General features: G+C 44.0%; 1 protein-coding gene across 13 annotated transcripts in view; it reads right to left on the bottom strand.

Moving 5' to 3' along the window:
• AGPAT4 (1-acylglycerol-3-phosphate O-acyltransferase 4) overlaps nt 1-22,974 on the bottom strand; it is a 502,489-nt gene that overhangs the window by 340,039 nt on the left and 139,476 nt on the right. For 2 of the 13 annotated variants that reach the window (XM_029594137.1, XM_029594143.1), the window contains one exon: nt 21,192-21,249. The exons of 8 other annotated variants lie outside the window; for them this stretch is intronic. The gene's annotated coding sequence lies outside the window, so the exon portion shown is untranslated. Of the gene's footprint in view, nt 1-9,707; nt 9,794-21,191; nt 21,254-22,974 lie in introns of all 13 variants that reach the window. 3 more of the 13 variants (XM_029594139.1, XM_029594140.1, XM_029594135.1) reach the window with 3 other exon arrangements.

Genomic DNA, 22,974 nt, shown 5'->3' with positions numbered 1-22,974 from the left:
CACATCCCTATTCTACAGCTCCTCTTCATGTGCTAGACCCAAGGTAATTCAACACTTGCGGTGCTAGTACTTCCTGTATTCTCATCTCATGCATAGACCCAGAGGGGAGATTTTTGCTGGTGGTGGGTATGTTGTTTGGACAGTGTGTAACCATTTGTAATGGTTATGCCCCAAACACCTACCAACACTATCTTTTCATTCAGCTGGTGAAATTACTAGCCAGCGAATCTCAGGGGTTTCTTAAGATAGGTGAGGACTTTAATTGTGTCTATGATTTTCAATTGGATAGGCCATCTGGTATTAGCATGGTGGGGGACCATTCATCAAAAGGAGTTTATGTTTGTGACAGGCTAGATTTGGTAGATGTGTGGCATACCCTACAACCATTAGAGAAAGAATACACAATATCTGCAGAGCTCGTAGGCCAATTTCACGCTTAGATTATTTGCTCATTGGGGGGGTGGGGTGTCAGTCATTCTTGAGAGTAACTAGGGTAGAGAAAGGGCCATTAGAAATATCTCAGCACTCCCCGGTAAAGCTTGATGTGGAGGGTTTTCACCACATTGAAACGAGAGCCGTGTAGGATTAAACATTTAGGGAATTCTTAAAATGAAAGTGGGAAGACTAAACAATCTTTAATACAGCTCATAGAGATGTACCAGTTCTCTTTTGGGAAACAGCTAAGAGAGTCAATTGTTGGGAGTTAATATCATATGTAACGTCCCAGAAGAAGGCATTGCTGAAGGTGATATGCCTTGAAAAGCAATTAGGGATCGCAAAGAAAGCTTATGAAGCTAAGGCTAGTTTGTTAAATATTCAGGCTGTTCTTAACTCACTATTACATAAGAGAGCACAGAAGTCCCTCATATACTACAAAATGAGAATTATCAATATGGCAACAAATCCGGAAGAATGCTGGCCAATTTAACAAAAAACTGGGGGGGAGGGGTGCACTACATAAAGGCAATGAGGGATAGCTCGGAGAGATGAAAAACTCCACTAAAGATATTTGTGGGATTCTTCGATTCTTTTACAAAGAGTTGTATAGCATTTCTTCAGTGGAAGCTAGTCAAATTAGATGATTATATGGAAAAAGCTAATTTACCACAACTTATGGACTCTCAAAAGGAAATACTGAAAGCCCCTATTTAGGGGGAAGAAATTCAACAGGCTATGCAGCAGGCAAAGCTTCCTATGACTCTAGGACCAGGTGGATATTTTGGGGAATTTTATAAACTAATGGGGGATAAGATATTACAGTCCCCAGGTGCAATATATGATGAGCTTATAGAGACAGGATGCTTTCCCTTGTCGCCTAATTTGGCCCATATAACGGTCTTGCATAAGCAGGGCCCAGATCCATTACTACCAGTGGGAACAGGGGGGTATTTTAGTAAAGTGGTAAAGGTACTATATAGTAAACCCATTGCCTTGGTGTTAGCAAATGGAGCTCAATCTGAGAGTTTTGAACTTCAGAGGGACATTAGTCAGTGTTGCCCACTTTCCCCTTTATTATTCATTTTTACATCAGAGTCTCTCAAAAATGATTACAGAAAATAGGGTTATTAGGGGAATCAGAATGCGAAATTGGAGACTCCCCAATATTTAAGCTTTCGGCATTTGCCGATGACTTGGTTCACATTACGGATGCAGGGACCTCTTTACTGGCTCTTCTAGAAGAGTTTACTAAATATGGTAGATCGGCTGAGTTTAAAATTAATCAAGATAAATCGGAAGCTTTACTGTTGCCAAAGGAAGTTAGAACTTTATGTGGGAGTCAATTTCCTTTAGTTGGGCTGGGGATTATTTTAAGTATTTGGGGGTATTATTGTATAGGGATGTGTCTAAGTTGCAGAAGGAGAATTATAAATGATTATCTCAAACTATGAAACCCCAACATTCTTGGATAGACCTCCTTCTTTCATTAATAGGGAGAATAAATTTATGTCAGATGATGATACTCCTGAAGTGGTTATATTTGCTCCAGACAGTGCCCATGTGGTTAAAGAAATGGGAGATTGGTGGTATAGAATACCAAATACGGCCGTTCATATAGAAGAGAACTAATCTTGGCATCAAGTTTGATCACCCTGGTTTAATGTAAGACATTCTCATGTCATGGTTTTTGTTGGAATGTAAACCGAAGTGATTGGTAACTCTGTTACTTGAATATATAAAAGTGGTAAATAAATACAATTTGCAAAGTTAGCAAGGAAGTGGAAAAATGAGGTTTGGGATTGGCAAATATAAAATACTATAATAGAACATGCAATCTGAGACATGTAGGTGACTGGATCATGGGGACAGATTTTTTTATCCCTTTGGAAATGGAGGCATGCTTAGTGTGGCCAAAGGAGTTGAGATATATTTTACATAGGTCCTGTTTGCCTTACCAAAGCACCTTCAAGAGAGCATTCTCTTGGTCCTGATAATCAGAACATGGCAATGGTACTGTCAAAGGTCAGGGTTGGATTATCACATCTCATTTTTTGCCCTTTGTTAGGAATGATGATTTCTCTCCGGAATTGCAATCTCGAGTTTTAAAGGAATGGGAAAAAAAAAGGGACTATTGCTTTTGTATCATGCAGTATCTGAGGGGACTATTTTATCTTTCCTAGACTAGAAGGAGATAATGTTAGAAATTTTTGATTTGGAAGACCGTGGTTGCCACTATTTCCTTTTGGTATATAACTTTACAAAATTTGCAAAAGGGACCTAATTTTGAGGAAATAGCACAGGGTTGGAGTAGAGAATTGAATATGGACATGTCGAGGCAATTTATCCTTAGTATTTATTTATTTGCGGATTTTTCTATACCGACATTCATTTAATGAAAAACATCACATTGGTTTACATTCAACAAGAAAGATAGCAATGGTGCTTTACAAGTGCAATTACAGAGAATACAAGATGCTATTAAACAAATTAGCAATTAAGGTAAGGATATTAAATAAACTAATATTGTAAAATCCAAGGGTAAGATAGTTATAGTAATTAAGGATATTAAAATACAAGTAATCAAAGGATGTTAAGAAAAACTTAGTCAGTTAACTGGGAGAGATAGCAAAATAGTTGAGAGAGATAATCAGGAGGAAAAGGCAAAGTATCATAGCAAGAGATAATTATAAAATAGGATGTAGGGGTTGAAAAGTGCATGTTAAGAGGGCATCCAAACAGTTGGCGATTAGTTCATTGTGCGAAAATTGGTAATTCAGGGAAAGGCTTGTAAGAAAAGCAGTCTTAAGTTTTTGCTTTTTGGGGCATGATTCTTGACATCAGGGGGCATATCATTCCATACAGTATAGTGGGGAGGGCCAAATGCTTCTTTAAGGAAAACCTAATATAAATTTCTTCTTAGAGCATTTTACTCCCAAATCCAAACACATAAAAGTAATCTAGTGGTGAGTAGTCTATGCGTGAAATGGGAGACTGGAACAATTTTTGAGGTTGTCTTGCTTTACAAAGCTATTGGAAAGCAACATAAGGATAACAGAAGTAACACTCGCTATGGAGGCAAGGATTCTTTTGTTTGAGGATATGAAAGATTATTCTTTTCCATCTGGTTATGCTCAATTACAGTGTTTGAAAGTATGCTATTAGCTAGGAAATGTATTCTTCAGAAGTGGGTACAATGGAAAAAGACCGATCTCCTTAGGTTTGAAGACTCCTTTATTAATAAATCAAATGAAAATAGTTAAAATATGCCCTTAAAGGGTGCCCGACAGGCCACGTTTTGCCCAATCACAGGGCTGCATCAGGGGCTACAAAGGAAATACATAGATATTATTTATTATCCCAATTTTTAGTATAAGATTAACAATTAAAAAACAAATAATGAGTTAAAGGACACATTACATACGGGCTGATACAGTACAGTGCGCTCCGGGTTTGGCTGTGCGTTTTCAACGCGCTAGCTTTACCCCTTATACAGTAAGGTGTAATAGTGCATCGAAAATGTGCGGCCAACCCCCCCAAAACTAATAGTGCCCACAACATGCAAATGCATGTTCATGGCCCTATTAGTTATTCCCGCGCGATCCAGAAATCAAAATGTGCAGCGAAGCCGCACATTTTACTTTCAAAAATTAACGCCTGCCCAAAGGCTGGCGTTAATTTCTGCCGGTGCCGGGGAAGTGTACAGAAAAGCAGAAAAAACAGCTTTTCTGTACACCCTCCGGCTTAATACCATAGCGATATTAAGTTGGAGGCCACAAAATTAAAAAAAAAATAAATTTAAATTGGCCCGCGGCCAGGAAGACGGATGCTCAATTATGCTGACATCCGTTTTCCGAACCCGTGGCTGTCAGCGGGTTTGAGAACAGCCGCCGGCAAAATTGAGCATCGGCTGTCAAACCCGCTGACAGCTGCCGCTCCTGTCAAAAAAGAGGTACTAGGGACGTGCTAGTGTCCCTAGCGCCTCTTTTTACCGCGGGTCCTCATTTGCATACTGAATCGCGCGCAGAGAAGAGTGGCCTGTGCGCGCATCGGGAGAGCGTGCGCTTGCCTCAGAGCGCCAGCTCTCTCGCGGGTTTTACTGTACCAGCCTGATAATGCAGAAATAGAACAGTCCAAACAGAAGGAATAGGGCTCAGACTGAATGATATAGCAAACAAACATAATATTGTGAACACGAACATAAAAAATAGTCAGAATCATTCATTGCTACCTTATATAGGGTGTTGTGTGATCATTAGAAAAACAATTAAGAGCAGAAGTAGAAGAATTGAAAGTAAAAAGGGAGGGGTATAAATAAATAAAAGTATATAAATACTTCTATATTTACACACCTTCCAATAAAACAGGAAATTAAATCTCTGAAGCTATAGTTATTAAAATCATCCATTTACATTTATTTGAATTTCTGGATCGCCTAACACAAAAGGCCTAGGCGATTACAAACAATCATAAAGTAAAATAAATTATACATTAAAGGCTGGATTTTAAAAGCTCTACGCGCATAAATCGCCTATTTCATAAAGGCCCAGCGAAGCACGTAAAGCCCCAGGACACATCTAAGTCCCGGGGCTTTACTAAAGGGGTGGTCCGGGGGCAAGGCCAGAGGCCTCCGACACAGCGGCCGTTTGCCACTGTCGGAGGATCGCATGCTGGGAGCAATCTGCGCCTGCCTCTAGGCAGGTGCAAAAGGTTGGACAAAAATTTGGGGGGGGGGGGGGGGGGGGTTAGAGTAGGGTTGGGGGGAAAAGTTAGGGGAAGAGGTGGGAAAGTTAGGTTAGGGTGAGGGAACGGGGAAGCCCGTGGGCGTCGGCACGTGCAAGATGCACTAGTGTGCACCCCCTTGCATGCGCCGACCCCCGATTTTATAACTTGCGCGCACAAGTTATAAAATCAGGCGCACGTGTGCGTACCGGGTAACACGCACACATGTTCGCCTGCACACTAGTTGAAAATCTACCCCTAAATGATTATAAAAACAAAACTAAAACAGTACATAGCAAAACTGAAATCAAATAAAACCAATAAAAACAAATAATATAACTCGGTAATAAAACAAAATACATTTCAGAATTAAAAGGAAAAAAGTTAACTTAAAATGCGCCAACTTAAAAGGTAAACTTAATATGCCAACTTAAAAAGAAAGGTCTTAATTTCTTTTCTAAAATTCTTAAGTGAGTCACTTTTTCTGAGGTTAATGGGAAGCGAATTCCAAAATATTGGTCCAGCAACTGAGAAAGCACTCTCGCAGGTAGTATGGAATCGAGCGAGACAGGGAGATGGAATATCCAATAGCCCCTTTTGGGATGAGCGCAAGATTCTAGATCAGGGGTGGGCAAGTCTGGTCCTCGAGGGCTGCAAACCAGTCGGGTTTTCAGGATACCCCTAATGAATATGCATGAAATAGATTTGCATACAACTGAGGCAGTGTGTGTATGCAGGTCTCTCTCATGCATATTCATTAAGGATATGCTGAAAACCCGACTGGTTTGCAGCCCTCAAGGACCGGAATTGCCCACCCCTGCTCTAGATGGTTGATAAAATTTTAAAATTGCATTGGCCCAACTGCAAGAGTGATCATTCAGAAGCTTAAAGACTAGCAATCCTACTTTATCCTCTCTTTGGGGGTCATTTATCAAAGTGCTATATGCGATTTGTCTTTATCGCGCTTTGCGATGTTTTCACAAATAGCGTTTTTAGTATTTTAAGCTGCTGGAGAGCCAACCTAGCTATGTTCTCTCAACCTAGCATGATATTACCCAGATAGAGTCCATCATGCTAGGTTGAGAGAACATTGCACAAATCTCATCTTTGTGTGAGTTTCCTCACTCCGAAGGTCTTCAAATCTTCAGAAGAGAGCACTGTTCTGTTCATACGTCTCACTTTGAATGTCAAAGTGGCTCCTAATCCCTACCCTAATACCTAAACCTCACCTCGAGTTACTAGTTAGGCCTCCTATAGAGATATAAATACCTACCTAGTATGAAGGCATTATGGCTAGTCTGTCTGTCTCTCTCTCTCTTAGCTAGGCTGGCTCTCCAGCAGCTTAAAATACTAAAAATGGTTCCCCCAGTGGTTGTACATAGGAAATACAACAATTCTGGCACTTATCACAAAGTGCAAAAAAGTTATCGCAGTTTGCGCTAATACCTATACAAAGTGCTAAGATAGGCAGTTTAGTGCAAAGTGCACTATTACCATAAAACATGCCCCTTTTCCTATCACATGAGAAATTTCGTGCATTTTGATAAATCCAGGCCTTTGATTGGTAGCCAGTGCAACTCTGCTAGAGTTTGCGTAATATAGTATAGTGATTCACTATACTTATAAGGATAGCTCAATGAACAGGAATGGCAAACACTATAAAAAAACATGGAATCTTAGGATAGTCAAAAGTGATATGACTAAATGAATTAGTGGCTCTTAAAGGTAATTATAGATCTTTAGAGCCTTTGAACCATTAATATTAAAACATCATGCCGTCATTGCATTATAATAAATTATAAAATATTATCTCTACCGGCTGTCAAATGTTTATAAAGGAATCACTTGTTATGTATATATATTTTGCTAATAAACTTGAACTCTAAAACTTCTTCCCAATGGGTCTATTTAATCAGTGATAGTGCCAACGTGAACATGCATGAGATACCGCCAGTGACAGCTAGACTATACCTCACCTTAGCTTATTTGAAAAAAATTGTTTTTATATTTCCAAAATGTTTAGTAAGTCAACTAGTGGCAATACTATGTCACAATAATGATGTACACTAAGGGGCGGATTTTAAAAGGAGCGCGAATAGCCTACTTTTGTTTGCGCTCCAGGCGCAAACAAAAGTACGCTGGATTTTAGTAGATACGCGTGGAGCCGCGCGTATCTGCTAAAAACCTGGATCGGCGCGCGCAAGGCTATGGATTTTGTATAGCCGGTGCGCGCCGAGCCACGCAACCTACCCCCGTTCCCTCCAAGGTCGCTCCGAAATCGGACCGGCCTCGGAGGGAACTTTCCTTTGCCCTCCCCTCACCTTCCCCTCCCTTCCCCTACCTAACCCACCCCCCCCGGCCCTGTCTAAACCCCCCCCCTTACCTTTGTCGGGGGATTTACGCCTCCCGGAGGGAGGCGTAAATCCCCGCGCGTCAGCGGGCCTCCTGCGCGCCGGGACGCGACCTGGGGGCGGGTCCAGAGGGCGCGGCCACGCCCCCAGGCCGCCCCGGGCCGTAGCCACGCCCCCGGACCCGCCCCCGGAACGCTCCCGACACGCCCCGAAAACGCCGCGCGGTTCGGGCCTGCCCCCGACACGCCCCCCGACACGCCCCCTCCGAAAACCCCGGGACTTACGCGAGTCCCGGGGCTCTGCGCGCGCCGGTAGGCCTATGTAAAATAGGCTTACCGGCGCGCAGGGCCCTGCTCGCGTAAATCCGCCCGGTTTTGGGCGGATTTACGCGAGCAGGGCTCTGAAAATCCGCCCCTAAGGGCTAGATTTTAAAAAAATACGAGCGCGCACACATGGACACATGATTTTATAACACACGCACGCATGTTATAAAATCCTAAGCAGCGCGCGCAAGGTGAGGTAGAAATAAGCTAATTCACGCGGTGGAAAGATCGGGGCTCCCCCAGTTACCCTCCAATTTAGGAGCGGACTGGGAGGGAACTTTCCTACCCCCATCTCCCTTCCCCTCTCCTCCCCCCCCATCTAAAACCCATTTTTTAAAGTTTTTTTACCTTTTGATTTCTCAAGTTACTTCAGGTCAGGCACTGAATTAACTTGTGCACGCCGGCATCTGGTCGGTGCGAGAGGCTCCGGGACAGCGAGGAATGATGCTGACCCAGGCTGCCCCCCCGTACCAACCCCTTTTCAGGCCCCGGCACTTATTTGCATCCCGGGGTTTACCCTCGTGGCCTGGTCCATTTAAAAATTGGCCCGGCGCATGTAAGGCCCAGCCACACTTAGGGCCTCATTTTCCAATATCGCATTAAGGGGCGTTTCCCATGCAAATGAGGCTTTTTTCATGCAGCGGGGAAACGTCACGTGCCGCGATGTTTTCGCAAATCGTGGAAACATCTTCACGGTGCACAACCAAAGAATTATCGCACTGTGTGAACAGCCTTGTTTCCTGAAAAGAGAGAGAGAGAGAGAGAGAGAGAGAGAGAGAGAGAGAGAGAGAGAGAGAGAGAGAGAGAGAGAGAGAGAGAGAGAGAGAGATGAGAGAGAGAGAGAGACTTGCTATAATGTCTACTCCCTAGACAGCTATTTGTATCCCTATGAGAGGCTCACTTAGTAACTCGAGGTGGGGATTAGGTATGAGTGTAGGGGGTTGGGGGCCACTTTCACATTCAACATGAGACGTACGAACAGAACAGTGGTCTCTTGTGAAGATTTGATGGCCTTCGGAGTGAGGAAACTCACTCCAAGATGAGATTTGGGCAATGTTCTCTCAAACTAGCTAGGTGGACCTAGCTTGATGGACACTCTACCTGGGCAACACAAGCTAGTTTGAGAGAACATTGCCCAAATCTCATCTTGGAGTGAGTTTCCTCACTCCGAAGGCCATCAAATCTTCACAAGAGACCACTGTTCTGTTCGTACGTCTCATGTTGAATGTGAAAGTGGCCCCCAACCCCCTACACTCATACCTAATCCCCACCTCGAGTTACTAAGTGAGCCTCTCATAGGGATACAAATAGCTGTCTAGGGAGTAGACATTATAGCAAGTCTCTCTCTCTCTCTCTCTCTCTCTCTCTCTCTCTCTCTCTCTCTCTCTCTCTCTCTCTCTCTCTCTCTCTCTCTCTCTCTCTCTCTCTCTCTCTCTCTGAAACAGGCTGTTGTGAACTGTGATAAACCTTTACCGGCCTCTAGCGCACAAGTGTTTTGCCGCACACGATAACTTTACATATGCTCCGCCCCAACTCCGCCCCCTGAATACGAAATTAAAGATTTGCATTTGCAAATCGCATTAATGGCTGTTAGCGCGAATTTATCTCCTGCGGTAACTCCTTGGAAAATGACCCCCTTAGATTGTAAGCCCTCTGGGGATAGAGAAATACCTACAGTACCTGTATGTAAACCAATGTGATATCTCAGATCGAATGTCGGTATATAAATAAACCACAAGATTCACGCGTGCCGGGGTTTTAAAATCCGGCCATATGTTTTAAGTGAGATACAAGTAGCGGTGCGGATTTCCAATAATACATAAACACCATTGTGCTTCAAGGAATCTTTAAAAAAAAAAAATAAAAAATTGCCAACCTTTGTCAACATGCCCAATATGGCTCATCCGGTTAATTTTACGAGCAGGAGACTGCCAAAGAATCAATGAACTATTGGTTTTTATTCTGAATAGACAAAATGAAAATAGTAAATAGTAAATATAAAAAATATTGATAAATATTGAAAAAATAGTAAATTAATACAATTGTTAAATCAAAAATTAAAAATATATATATACAATTTTATAAATAGGACAGTATCTAAAAAAGTAATAAAATGATACATAATAAAAATATACAAAAGGTGTTAAATGATAAAAATGTATTAAAAAATAAATAAAATATATAAAAATAATTAAGTAATTACAGAGAAAACAAAATCAAATAAAATAAGAAAAAGATAATAAAAGAATAAATAAAATAAAAATGCAAATAAAATTGTTAATAAAATATAATGGCAATCAAAGGTGCAAATAAAAATATAATAAATAATGAGATGAAATAAAAATAGCATACAAAAGAAATAATAATTAGTGGGTTGAAATAAAAAAAATAAACAAAGTGTAAATTTAAAAATATAATAAAAATGAGATGAAATAAAATACCAAAAGTAAATAAATACAGGGTTGTAAAAAACAACATAAAAAAGATTTTTACTCCATTTTTATCAACTAAAAACCAATTATAAGAAAAGAAGATAAAATAAAATACATGAGATAAAAAAAAAAAAGGATCATAGGTACATGGAATAATCAATTTCCTGGCTCAATCCAAAGGGGTGAATAGTATTAAACTTAAACATGTAACTTTGTTCCAATCTGAGTAATAAGTTGTAGGGGTGTGCATTTGGTCCCTATGTATTGGCAATCCGCAACGGATGTGCCAATATTCGTTGTATTCGTGGGTAAGCGAAACGTATCGCGATTCCCCACGAATACAACAAATTTTTGCTGAATTATTCAGCCGCCAATTTAAACAACCCCCCCAGCCTCCTGATCCCCCCAAGACTTACCAAAACTCCCTGGTGGTCCAGTGGGGGGGGGGGCCGGGATCCATCCCCTGCACTCTCACACCCTCGGTATGTTTCAAAATGGCATCGGTAGCCCCTGTGACATAGTAAGGGCAAGGCTATCGGCGCCATTTTGATTCCTGGCACCCGACGGCACAAGTGCAGGAGATCGCTCCCGGACCCCTGCTGGACCCCCAGGGACATTTGGCCAGCTTGGGGGGGGGCCTCCTGACCCCCACAAGCCTTGCCAAAAGGCCAGCAGGGGTCCGGAAGCGACCTCCTGCACCCGGGCCGTATTGCCAGTATTCAAAATGGCGCCGGCTCTACCTTCGCCCTCACTATGTCACAGGGGCTGACGGTCGGCCTCTGTGACATAGTGAGGGCAAAGGCTAGCGCCGGCGCCATTTTGAGTACTGGCAGCCGCTAGCCTTTGCTGCGATTTCAGAGCGGCCTCGAAGGGAATGGAGGAAGGTTGCATGGCTCGGCGCACGCAGGCTGCCAATTTTGCACAGCCTTGCGCGCGCTGACCCAGAATTTTATAAGATATGCGCGGCTACACGTGTATCTTATAAAATCCGGCGTACTTTTGTTTGCGCCGGTTGCGCGAACAAAAGTACGTGGGCGTGTACTTTTTTAAGATCTACCTCAAAGTCGCCACCTCCTCCTCCAGGCTTCTCTGTAATGCAGAATTTGCTGGCGCTTCCCTAGTTATCGGCAAGAGTGATAGATCAGTGCCAGGAGAAAGGCTCTGCTCTAAATTTAGGGAGCCTCTTCCATGCGGCTCAATCGCCGATTGTTGCCAGACTTGAATTACATGAGAGTCCACTGGGCCAGTCATTGCAGGTTCCAGAATAGCTCCAGGGCAAGCACGCTCTTTAGCTCGCCTCTTCCTGGCAGTATGAGGCATTATTATTAATAATATACCAATAAGTAAGAAATATGGACTCAAGATCTCCCAATAATAATCTAAACTCAAATATTAAAATTGTCCTTCTCATGGAGACTGGGGGATAAGAAATCATTATTAATTATATTTTAAGAAGTATACCTTAATCGCAGTCCATTCTTCATTTTCTTGAGAGCGGGAAGTTAAAACAAAGCCGTGCATGGCTTTGGCGATGCGCCGGCGGCGGCACGCGCCGTAGATAGTCCACTTTTAAAGCTCACTTTAGGTGTCGCTGGATGATGACATCACAAAGTAGACGAACCTGGAACACCTCCGCCTGGTATGGCGTCCAGTACCCCCAGTAAGGCTTCAGGGCTCTCTCAATCTTTTGTTAAATGGTCTGATAGTTTTGCCTATATACCATTTATCATACGGACATATAACTACATAGATAACACTACTGCTTTTGCAATCTGTAAAGCTTTTTAAAATGAATGGTTTGTGAAGTCGTGATTTAACAATCATATTTGTTTTAAGATTGACTTTTCTGACGGAACATGACTTTTTATATTTTGGTTGACATGCTGTATATGTAAGTAGACAGACAATATTATCAGATTTGTCTCTTTTTTTTTGGTTTTACAAGGTCTGATCTATATAACTTTAATGCTCAATTGTAACCAGTATCGATGTATTGAATTGGGTAATTTTTATTAATGAATCTTGTTTTCATCTCTAAAGATTTTTTTTTTTTATAAGTACCTTCATTGGTGCATAATCTTCTAAGCCTCAAGAATTGTGAGAATGGAAGGTTGTTTATTTGAGCTTACAATGGCAGCTGGTGTATTCTAGTAATTTATTGGTGTCCGTGCATTTACAGTAGATTGTAGTGTAAAATTTTCCATTAAAAAAAGTTGTATTTATGACATTGAAGAAACAACCATTTCATTTTTTAACATACTAAATCTGAGATTTTTATTCATACCATTTAACCAAGATAAAAACAAATTCAGTTAAATTTTTTTACCTTTCCATATTAAAAAGACATCACCAATATTTCTACGCCATAGAATCATCTTATAGACATTCATTATTATGTAGAAATTTCTCCTCAAATTTGGCAACATAAAGGTTAGCCACTGAAGGGGCCATGGCTACTCCCATTGCTACCGCTTTGGTCTGTAAAAAATAATCTTTTTCAAAAGGGGTGTTACCTTATGCTAATAAGCATGTGTATCGCAAATTGCGATAACAGCTATGGGCTACATTGCGAGTATGAGAGAGAGAAAGAGAGAGAGAGAGAGAGAGAGAGAGAGAGACTTGCTATAGTGCCTCTTCCCTAGACAGGTATTTGTATCCCTATGGGAGGCCCACCTAGTAACCGTGATAAACCTTCACCGGCCTCTAGCGCACAACGTACCGCAAATGAAAGAGGTGTAGCTATTGGCCGCGCTAACACTGCGGCTGTTTCGCGGCACACGATAACTCTTTCCTACTTTACATATGCTCTGCCCCAACTCCACCCCCTGAATACAAAATTAAATATTTGCATTCGCAAATCACGTTAACGGCTGTTAGCGCGATTTGCGGAATTATCTCCTGCGGTAACTCCTTGGAAAATGACCCCCTCTGTCTGGGAGATATTTGTATATAGTGATTCTATATCTAAACATGCCAGTAACATATCATTATCTTTGATGAGAAAGTCTTCTAGTATAGTGATAATATGAGCGGAATCTCTAACAAAAGATGGTAGTAGCATTGTTATTATGAATCACTCAATATACAGCTGAAATCAAAAGACAACTCTAACACTGTATACCAAACTGAACAAAGATCCTAGTACTGAAATTAGAAGTGAAATGGACTCCCTTCTTACTATTGCAAAAATAGCAGGTTTCTTGACAAATAATCATGGTTGTTTCATCTTTTTGTTCCTGAACAATTAAGGGCTTTTTTGGACTCCAAGAGGACATTAACCTCTTCTCAGATGTTAATTCAGAGCACTAGCGGCAATGATATTTAATTAATCTGACTACATGCTACTCTAGTTTCTTTTTCTTTTTCCTTTTCTATCTCCTTTCAGTTTCCGACCCCCCTTATTTTGTTGTCATTTGTATGAATGGATGAAGATTTAATACTTTTGTTTATTATATACCTTAGTTAACATTACCATACTAATCTTTGCCCATGTATTTCAATGCAAAGTTGATTCTTTGTATATTTTATTTATTTATTTATTTTGAAATTACATAAATTAAAAAAAAAAAAGGTGATGACTCAGATGAAATTAAACAAATATTGTAATAGGGCAAATTGACAAACTAAAGAGTATTAAATCACCTGGACCAGATGGTATGCATCTCAGAGTGTTGAAAGAACTGAAAAATGAAATTGCAGACATATTAGTAATTTGTAAACTATTTTTAGAATCATCTATGGTACTGGAAAATTGGAAGGTTGCCAATGTGATGCCATCTTTTAAAAAGGTTCCAAGGATGATCCAGGAAACTACAGACAGTAAGCCTGATGTCAGTGCCAGGAAAAATGGTAGAAACTATCATAAAGAAGAAAATTATTGAACATACAGAGACATATAATATGGGACAAAGCCAAGGGAAGTCTTACCTCACCAATCTGCTACATATTTTTGAAGATGTAAATAAACATGCAAATAAAGGTAAGCCCGTTAATATAGTATATTTAGATTTCCAGAAAGCATGTGAAAGTCCCTTATTAGAGACTTCGAGAAAATTAAGAAGTCATAGAACAGGAGGCAGTATCCTATTGTAGGCTGGGAATAGGTTAAAAGATAAAAAAAAACAAAAACCACTAGGGCTAAATGGTCAATTTTTTCAATGGAGAAAGGTGAACAGTGAAATGCCCCAGGGATCTGTTCTGGACCATTGTTTTTAAACATATTTATAAATGACCTAGAAAAGGAAACAATGAGTGAGGTGATCAAATTTGCAGAGAGCACAAAATTATTCAAAGTTATTAAATTGCAAGAGGATGTTATGATCCGACGGCTTGAAGGCCTTCGGATTCTGTTACGAGCATGCCCTCCGGCGGTTGTTATGGACAGAGGGCTGGAAGGCCTTCAGCTATGGTTATAGGTACAGGGGCATGGTCGTCTCTATAGCAGGTGAAGTGAGCCCTTAGGCCACGGCATGATCCAGGGAGGAGCCCCAAGCCACATTGTGGGAGGAGAGCTGATGCGAGCATGGGTAACATGAGCAGGACTAGGGAACAAGGTCTGACCCTCAACCGGACCTGCACGCCCGGACAACCAACAACGCAATGTTGATTGATGAACAGTCCTCAGACCGTTCCAAGCCCTTTCGGACCTGCCGCTGGATACGGCAATGGGCGGCAGGCTGGACAGGGGACGGAGGGCAGACGGAGTCCTTGGAACATAGAAGACATCACAGACGAGGGCTGATGCGAAGACATCACAGACGAGGCAAGAAGCTGGGAAGGTAGACATTGGCACTGGTCTCTCAGGGTGCCCTAAACAGCCCACCTTCACGAGCGGACCCAATGGGCTGGTCGTGGACCACCCTGTCCCACTGCGCACCCTACACAGCCTGAGGAGGCTGGTCATGGACCACGCAGGGAGCAGGACAAGCGCAGGAAGGAATCCACCCGAGGTAAGACTCCGATGATGGAGCCGGTGTCATCTGGAGAACCACAAGGGCTGGCAGGACAGGAAGGCTCAGGAGCGCAGGAAGCGAATCCACTGCAGGCAACTCCAATGACAGAGACGTGTCACTCGAAGATCCAAGGAGCCGGCAGAACAAGAAGGCTCAAGAGCACAGGGAATGACTCCAGCTGCTGCCAACTCCAATGACGGAGACGTGTCACCCAGAGAACCACGGAGCAGGCAAGTCAGGAGCACTTGAAGGCACAGGGGCAAAACATCAGGAAGAGCTGGAACATCAGAAAGCGAGACATCGGGAAGCCTGGACCAGGGACCTCTGGAACACGGAAACATCTGACGACACCGACATCAGGATCAGGAGCAAGACAAGATGAAGCCAAAACGTTAGGCACCAGGAACATGAAGACATCTCGATCTGAAGGCGGACATCAGGACTGGGAACAAGGAACATGAAGACACTGAACACAAAGGCATCAAAGCAAGGGAAGACCATGGAGGACCTGGATCGATGAAGGAGCACAGATGACTGTGAGACTCAATCCGAAGGCGATGAGAGACTGAAGAAGAATCCCTTTTATAGGGCTGAAGCAGGAAGTCATCATCGGGAGGAGCCAGCAACACTTCCTGTGGCTGGCCCTTTAAATGGCATGAAGAAGCATGCGCCGGCGCCTAAAGGAAGGCCCTGAAGAGAGAGGAAGCACCATGGACAGCGGTGCTCTCCTGCGCGCTGACGCGACAGAGCAGGGAAGGCAGGTTGGTTGCAGGCAGGCTTTGGGGCAGCCTCCAAACTGCCGAATGAGGACCCCCTCGGTGACGACGCGGCTCGTGACCACGGAGGCAGGCTGGCAGGCCCCAGAAGCGGCCTCCAGGTCGCAGACATCAGCGGAACGGCAGCGGCTTCCCTGGCTGCATGGAAAGGAACTCGGCGGCGGCACCCACCGCAAGGCACAACTCCCGACGGCGTCAGTCCCGCCATGCAGGGCAGAAGGTGGTCGCAGCCTCCGGGCTGCAGCGAGCAGAGCCGGCAGCGTCCTGCCACGAGGGAAACAGGTGGGTGGCGAGGCCTGCTCACGGAGAGTAGCTTCGCGGGCAGGAATCATAACAGAGGATTGTGAGAAAGTCTGGGAGTCTAGGCATCCAAATGGCAAATGACATTTAATGTGGACAAGTGCAACGTGATACACATAGTGAAGAGCAACCCAAATTATAGCTACACAATACAAGGTTCCTCATTAGGAATCACCTCTCAGGAAAATAATATAGGTATCATATTATATATGTTGAAATCCTCTGCTCAATGTGCGGCAGCAGCCAAGAAAGCCAATAGAATGCTAGGAATTATTCAAAAGGGAATAGAGAATAAAAACAGAGAATATCAATGCCTCTGCATCATTCCATGATGCAACCACATATTGGGTATTATGTGCAATCCTGGTCATCGAATCTCAAAAATGATATAGCAGAATTAGAAATGGTACACAGAAGGGCAACCAAAGTGATAAAAAAAAAAGATGGAATGTATTCCCTTATGAAGGGAAGCTGAAGAAGCTAGGGCTTTTCATCATAGAGAAGAGATGACTGAGGGGGGATATGATAAAGGTCTCTAAAATAATAAGCGGAATAGAATAGGTAAATGAAACAACGAAAATTGGTTGTTTACTCTTTCAAAAAGTTCAAAGGGTAGGGGACATGCTGTAAAGTTACTAAATAGTACATTTAAAACAAATAGGAGAACATATTTTTTTACTGAATGCATAATTTAAGCTCTGAAATTCATTGCCAGAGGATATAGTGAAATCTGTTAGTATAATTGGGTTTAAAAAAATGTTTGAACAAGTTCCTGGAGGAAAAGTCCATAAACCATTATTAAGGTGAATTTGGGGAAATTTACTACTTATCCCTGGGATAAGCATCATGGAATCTATTTACCTTTTGGGATCCTGCCAGATACTTGTTACCTGTGTGATCGATGCTATGAGATAAGGGCAGCAGGACATTAGTACTACTGAAGTTTTTCAATAAAATACTTTTAAAGAGAGCCAGAGAACAGAATTGATTCCTTACAAAAAAAGCTTTCCACTGGGTGTTATGACTGTGTGGCACATTGGGGGTTTTGTTGATGTTACGTTGTGGTGGTCATCTTGAAATTTTTTATTGTGCTAAAAGAAACCCAAAAAATGATTTCATTAGTCGTGGCTTGTGCAGGCCATGTATAATCCTTATTATTTATTTATTTAACAGCTTTTAATATACCGGTGTTCGTGCGAGCACATCACGCCGGTTTACAATAAACTTGAGAAAGGAGGAAAGTTACAAAAAACAGGGAGTGGGTGATGGAGCAGGAGGGAAAAAAGGGTGGGGAGAGAGAGGGAGAAGGTAAAAGGAGGAAGGATAGCAGCTGAGAAGGTAAAGGAACGTAGCGGTATTTACAAGAGTGACTGATTAACATGGGTTACATATTGTAGCTTAATTACAACGGTTAACAAAGGAGATATAGAGTAGCTTATTTACAGTGGTTATAACAGGTTATAAACGATGACTTATTTAGCATTTAACAGACATAACATAGAGCATAAAACAGCATTACTTGAGTTTTGGGGGGGAAAAAAACACCTCACTATCCTGTTTGCAATGGCAGACCTGTATTGTAAAAAAAAAAAAAAAAAATTTAAAGCCACCTTGTTCGAGTAATGTTACATGATTTATTGGTGCAAAGATATTGTGAAATATCTAGTTCTGCCTAGCAATGAGTAGTCTACTAGTGGTCCCTGGATGTTCTCTCAAAGATGCTGAACTTTGTTGGATTCCTTTCATACTTATTTCAAGGTGATCCCTCACCATTATCTTTCCTCCAGTCTTTTCTTTCCAAATTTCGGTCCTCCCTCCCAACCTCTGGGGCAACAATAGCTGAGTAGCATTTCACATGTTTTGTTAACTGGCTGGAGGGTGAGAATATTTTTTATGTGGACTCTACAGAGTGACCAACCCGGGACTTTTAAGGTGGTCAGCCTTCACCCTAGTAGCACAAGGGATCCACCATTACTGTAAGGATTTAAATCTTCCTTACAGTGAGTGTAAGGAAAATTTAAATCCATAGGCTGTTCACAACATTCTGTCAGTTAATTTCTTTTCTGGTAGCAGCATGAATTTCTATGAATTTAAGTACTTTTACAAGAAGGATGTAGATAGGGATTTGGGGGTGGGGGGGGCATGGAGAAGGCAGTACAAATGCATTGGCCACTGGAGACCCTCGATTTGCTTCTGATACTATTAGTGACATCCCTCTCCTCAGAGTGAAAATCCATTTACCACTATTCTCTTTGTTGACTCCCATTCAACCAGTTTCAAACTCACTCAGTTACTTTTGGGCTCATACCATGAGCACCTTATTTATGTCATTTATGCAGAACTGTGTCAAAGGTGTCTGAGGAGATAGATGTGCTCATGGTATGCAGTCAGGATCTTCAAGGAATTAAGCAAATCACTGGTCCTAATTGCTTTAATATGTTTTTCTTGTGTTGGTTTTTTTTTTTGCTTTTGTTTATAGTATTTGCATCATCAGCCCACACTGCATGGCCACTCCTGAACAAGAGCATCCATATCCATCGCTTTTGGGTCCCGCCTGTGACTGAAGAAGCGTGGAACCTTTGCGTTGTTGAAGGTCGCCAACAACGCAGTGGTCCACCAGGAGCTGAAAGACCTTGTCCATCAACTCCCATTCTCCTGGGTCCAAGTTTCTCCTGCTGAGGAAATCAGCTCTGATATTGTCCTTTCCAGCAATGTGAAAGGCAGATACGTTTAGGAGATGTTGCTCTGCCCACACCATGAGCACATCTATCTCCTCAGACACCTGTTGACTTTTGGTTCCACCCTGATTGATGTAAGCCACCTTCGTCACATTGTCAGACATTCTCTGGACCCTCTAGCTCAGGGGTGGGCAATTCCAGTCCTCGAGGGCCACAAACCTGTCGAGGTTTTAGGATATCCTAATGAATATGCATGAAATAGATTTGCATACAACGGAGGCAGAGTGCATGCAAATCTCTCTCATGCATATTCATTAGGAATAGCCTGAAATACAGACTGATTTGTGGCCCTCGAGGACCGGAACTGCCCACCCCTGCTCTAGCCGCTTGGCAAACTGAAGGCATGCTAACCAAATCGCAAGTGCCTCTAGCCTTGATGTTCCACTGCTGCTCTGCTGCATTCCAGCACCCTTTTACCACCAACTCCTGACAGTGACCCCCCCAGAACCCGAAGGCTTGCTTTTGTCATGAGTACCAACCACAACACCAAAATCCCAAAAAGATCCTTTAATAGTAAATACAATCTCAAGTCACAAACATGAGGATCCTAAGTACCCTATTAACTGAGGTTTGTCCGGTGGGAAATACATAGCAAAAGAACCTTTGAAACTTACTTGCTGAGTTGTATTCCCTCTGTTTTTCTTCTTTACTCAAAACATATTTTTCAATTTTATTATTCTATTAATTATGATTCTCAAATAAACCACTTCTGATGGCTTTCAAAACCATCTTTGAACTCTTTAAAATAAAATAACTCATTTTTAAGGTGAGGAGCTCAGAGCATATTATGGGGCGGATTTTAAGAGCCCTGCTCGCGTAAATCCGCCCAAAACCGGGCGGATTTACGCGAGCAGGGCCCTGCGCGCCGGGAAGCCTATTTTACATAGGCCTCCCGGCGCGCGCAGAGCCCCGGGACTCGCGTAAGTCCCGGGGTTCTCGGAGGGGGGCGTGTCGGGGGCGTGTCGGGGGGGGGGGCGGGCCCGGTCGTCGCGGCGTTTCGGGGGCGTGTCGGCAGCGTTTTGGGGGCGGGTACGGGGGCGTGGCTACGGCCCGGGGGCGTGGCCGCGCCCTCCGTACCCGCCCCCAGGTCGCGGCCCGGCGCGCAGGAGGCCCGCTGGCGCGCGGGGATTTACGCCTCCCTCCGGGAGGCGTAAATCCCCCGCCAAAGGTAAGGGGGGGGTTTAGACAGGGCCGGGCGGGTGGGTTAGGTAGGGGAAGGGAGGGGAAGGTGAGGGGAGGGCAAAGGAAAGTTCCCTCCGAGGCCGCTCCGATTTCGGAGCGGCCTTGGAGGGAACGGGGTAGGCTGCGCGGCTCGGCGCGCGCCGGCTATACAAAATTCATAGCCTTGCGCGCGCCGATCCAGGATTTTAGTGGATACGCGCGGCTCCGCGCGTATCTACTAAAATCCAGCGTACTTTTGTTTGCGCCTGGAGCGCAAACAAAAGTAGGCTATTCGCGCGCCTTTTAAAATCCGCCCCTATTTGTATAACCATGCTGGCTTGTTTGTTTGTTCTCTCTCTCTGTCTCTCCGCGCTCATCTAGTGCCTGACACTGCAGCACTTCACGGGCTTGAGAGTACTGTAAATATAGTGGTAGATTTTAATAGGTGCGTGCCGATTTTATAACATGCGCGCGCCAGTGCATGCATGTTATAAAATTGGCGGGGCACATGCACACCAGATTTTGTAATCCGCGCACGCAAAGGGGGGGGGGGGGAGGTTTTGCAAAATTCGCGCGGTGATGCATCGCGGCTTTCCCCAGTTCCTTACCCCCCTGTCTATACTCCCTTCCCTCTTCCCCTGTACTCCCCAACAAAAGTTACTACCTATTTCTTTTTTCCGTTTAAGAACTTATGTCAGCTCCTGAGCTGGTGTAAGTTGCGCGCGCCAGCGCACAATCCCCAGCACAGCAGCAAATGGCTGCTGTACCGGCCACCTCCAGCTCTGCCCCTCCCCACCCCTTTTGCAAGGCCCAACTCTTGTGCGAGTAACAGGGGTTACATGTGTGGCAAATGCATGTGGCGCGCACAAGGCCTGCCCTCACGCATAACCCCCGAAATTTATGCGCGGGGAGAGCTTAAAATTTGCCTAATAGTATATAAACATTTAATCCATCTGTGTTCCAACATTAAAAGATTATTGAAAAACCTCCAAGGTACTTACTTTTCGTCGAAATGAAAGTAGTCTTAAATCACCATCTTGAACTGCACACGGCTGCCAACTTCCTCAGGTTTTTAAAGGGGACAGAATACAATCACATAATTACTTACTTAGTGACATTATTAGTTGCTAGGGAGAATTCAGCATTCACTCGATCAGGGACCAAAGAGTATAACAAAATAAAGTTGAAAATAAAACTAAAAATATTCTTTACTTTTACTCAGTTACAAAGCATTTTTTTAAATTGCTGATGTTTCATGTGTATATGAAGATTTCCATGGAAAATAATCTAGAGCAAGTAAAATCCACTAGAGATATTGGGGTACATTTTCAAAAACAGCGCACGTGCGTACTTTTGTTCACGCACCACGAGCGAACAAATGTACGCTGGATTTTATAAGATACGTGCGTATCCGCGCGTATCTTATAAAATCCGGGGTCGGCGCGCGCAAGGGGGTGCACATTTGTGCAACCTGCGCGCGCTGAGCCTGGCACGCGCTGCCTGTTTCCTCCGAGGCCGCTCCGATTTCGGAGCAGCCTCGGAGGGAACTTTCCTTCCGCCTCCCCTCACCTTCCCCTACCTAACCCATCTCCCCCTACCATTGTCGGCAGATTTACGCCTGCCAGAGGCAGGCATAAATCTTCGCGTGCCAGCGGGCTGCTGGCGCACCATCACCCGACCCGGGGGGCTGGTCCGGAGGCCTCGACCACGCCCTTGGCCGGCGCCATGCCCCTGACATGCCTCCCCCACCCCCCCCCCGAAATTCGTGCCGCCCACCCGACATGCCCCCTTTGCAAAGCCCCGGGACTTAGGCTTGGCGCGCGCAGGGGCCTTTTAAGAGGGTTATGCGCATAACTTATGCTCGTAACCCTTTTAAAATCCGGCCCATAATGTTTGCTAAAAACAAAGAGGTAGATCTTAAAAAAATACGCGATCGTCTACTTTTGTTTGCGCACCAGGCGCAAACAAAAGTACGCTGGATTTTATAAGATACGTGCGTAGCCACGTGTATCTTATAAAATCCGGGATCGGTGCGCGCAAGGCTGCCGATTTTGGGCAGCCTGCGCGCGCCGAGCCGCACAGCCTGCCTCCGTTCCCTCCCAGGCCGCTCCGAAATCGGAGCGGCCTGGGAGGGAACTTTCTTTCCCCCTCCCCTCACCTTCCCCTACCTAACCCACCCCCCCGGCCCTATTTAACCCCCCCCTACCTTTATCCATGGATTTACGCCTGCCGGAAGCAGATGTAAATCCGCGCGCGCCAGCGAGCTGCTGGCGTGCCAAGACCCGACCCGGGGGGCTGTTCCGGAGGGCGCGGCCACGCCCCCCAGGTCCGCCCCCCAAACACCACGTCATTTGGTGACACCCCCGACACGCCCCGACACACCCCCTTAAAAAAGCCCTGGGACTTACGCGCGTCCCGGGGCTCTGCGCGCGCTGGCGGCCTATGCAAAATAGGCGCGCCGGCACGCGAGGGCCCTGCTCGCGTAAATCCGGCCGGATTTACGCGAGCAGGGCATTTAAAATCCGCCCCAAATTGCATCTGCTAATGTTTCATGAATATATATATATGAAGAGCCATCCAACTCAAGCTTATATACTGGAGCATTTGCAATCAAAGATCCGTGTTTAAACAATCTAGAACAAAAAATTTCCCTAGGAGCTTACTGTAAATAGCCCTTGTGAGAACTGCTCCGTTTGCTCACTATCTTTGTCTTCATTTCATCACCCTACTCTTAACAAAACATTCCCATTACGCTTCATTTCCAATTGTACATCTGGTTTGGTT

Source organism: Rhinatrema bivittatum, chromosome 3 (genome assembly GCF_901001135.1).
Source record: "Rhinatrema bivittatum chromosome 3, aRhiBiv1.1, whole genome shotgun sequence".
NCBI classification, from domain to species: domain Eukaryota; kingdom Metazoa; phylum Chordata; class Amphibia; order Gymnophiona; family Rhinatrematidae; genus Rhinatrema; species Rhinatrema bivittatum.
This window is presented reverse-complemented; position numbering and strand designations above follow the sequence as displayed.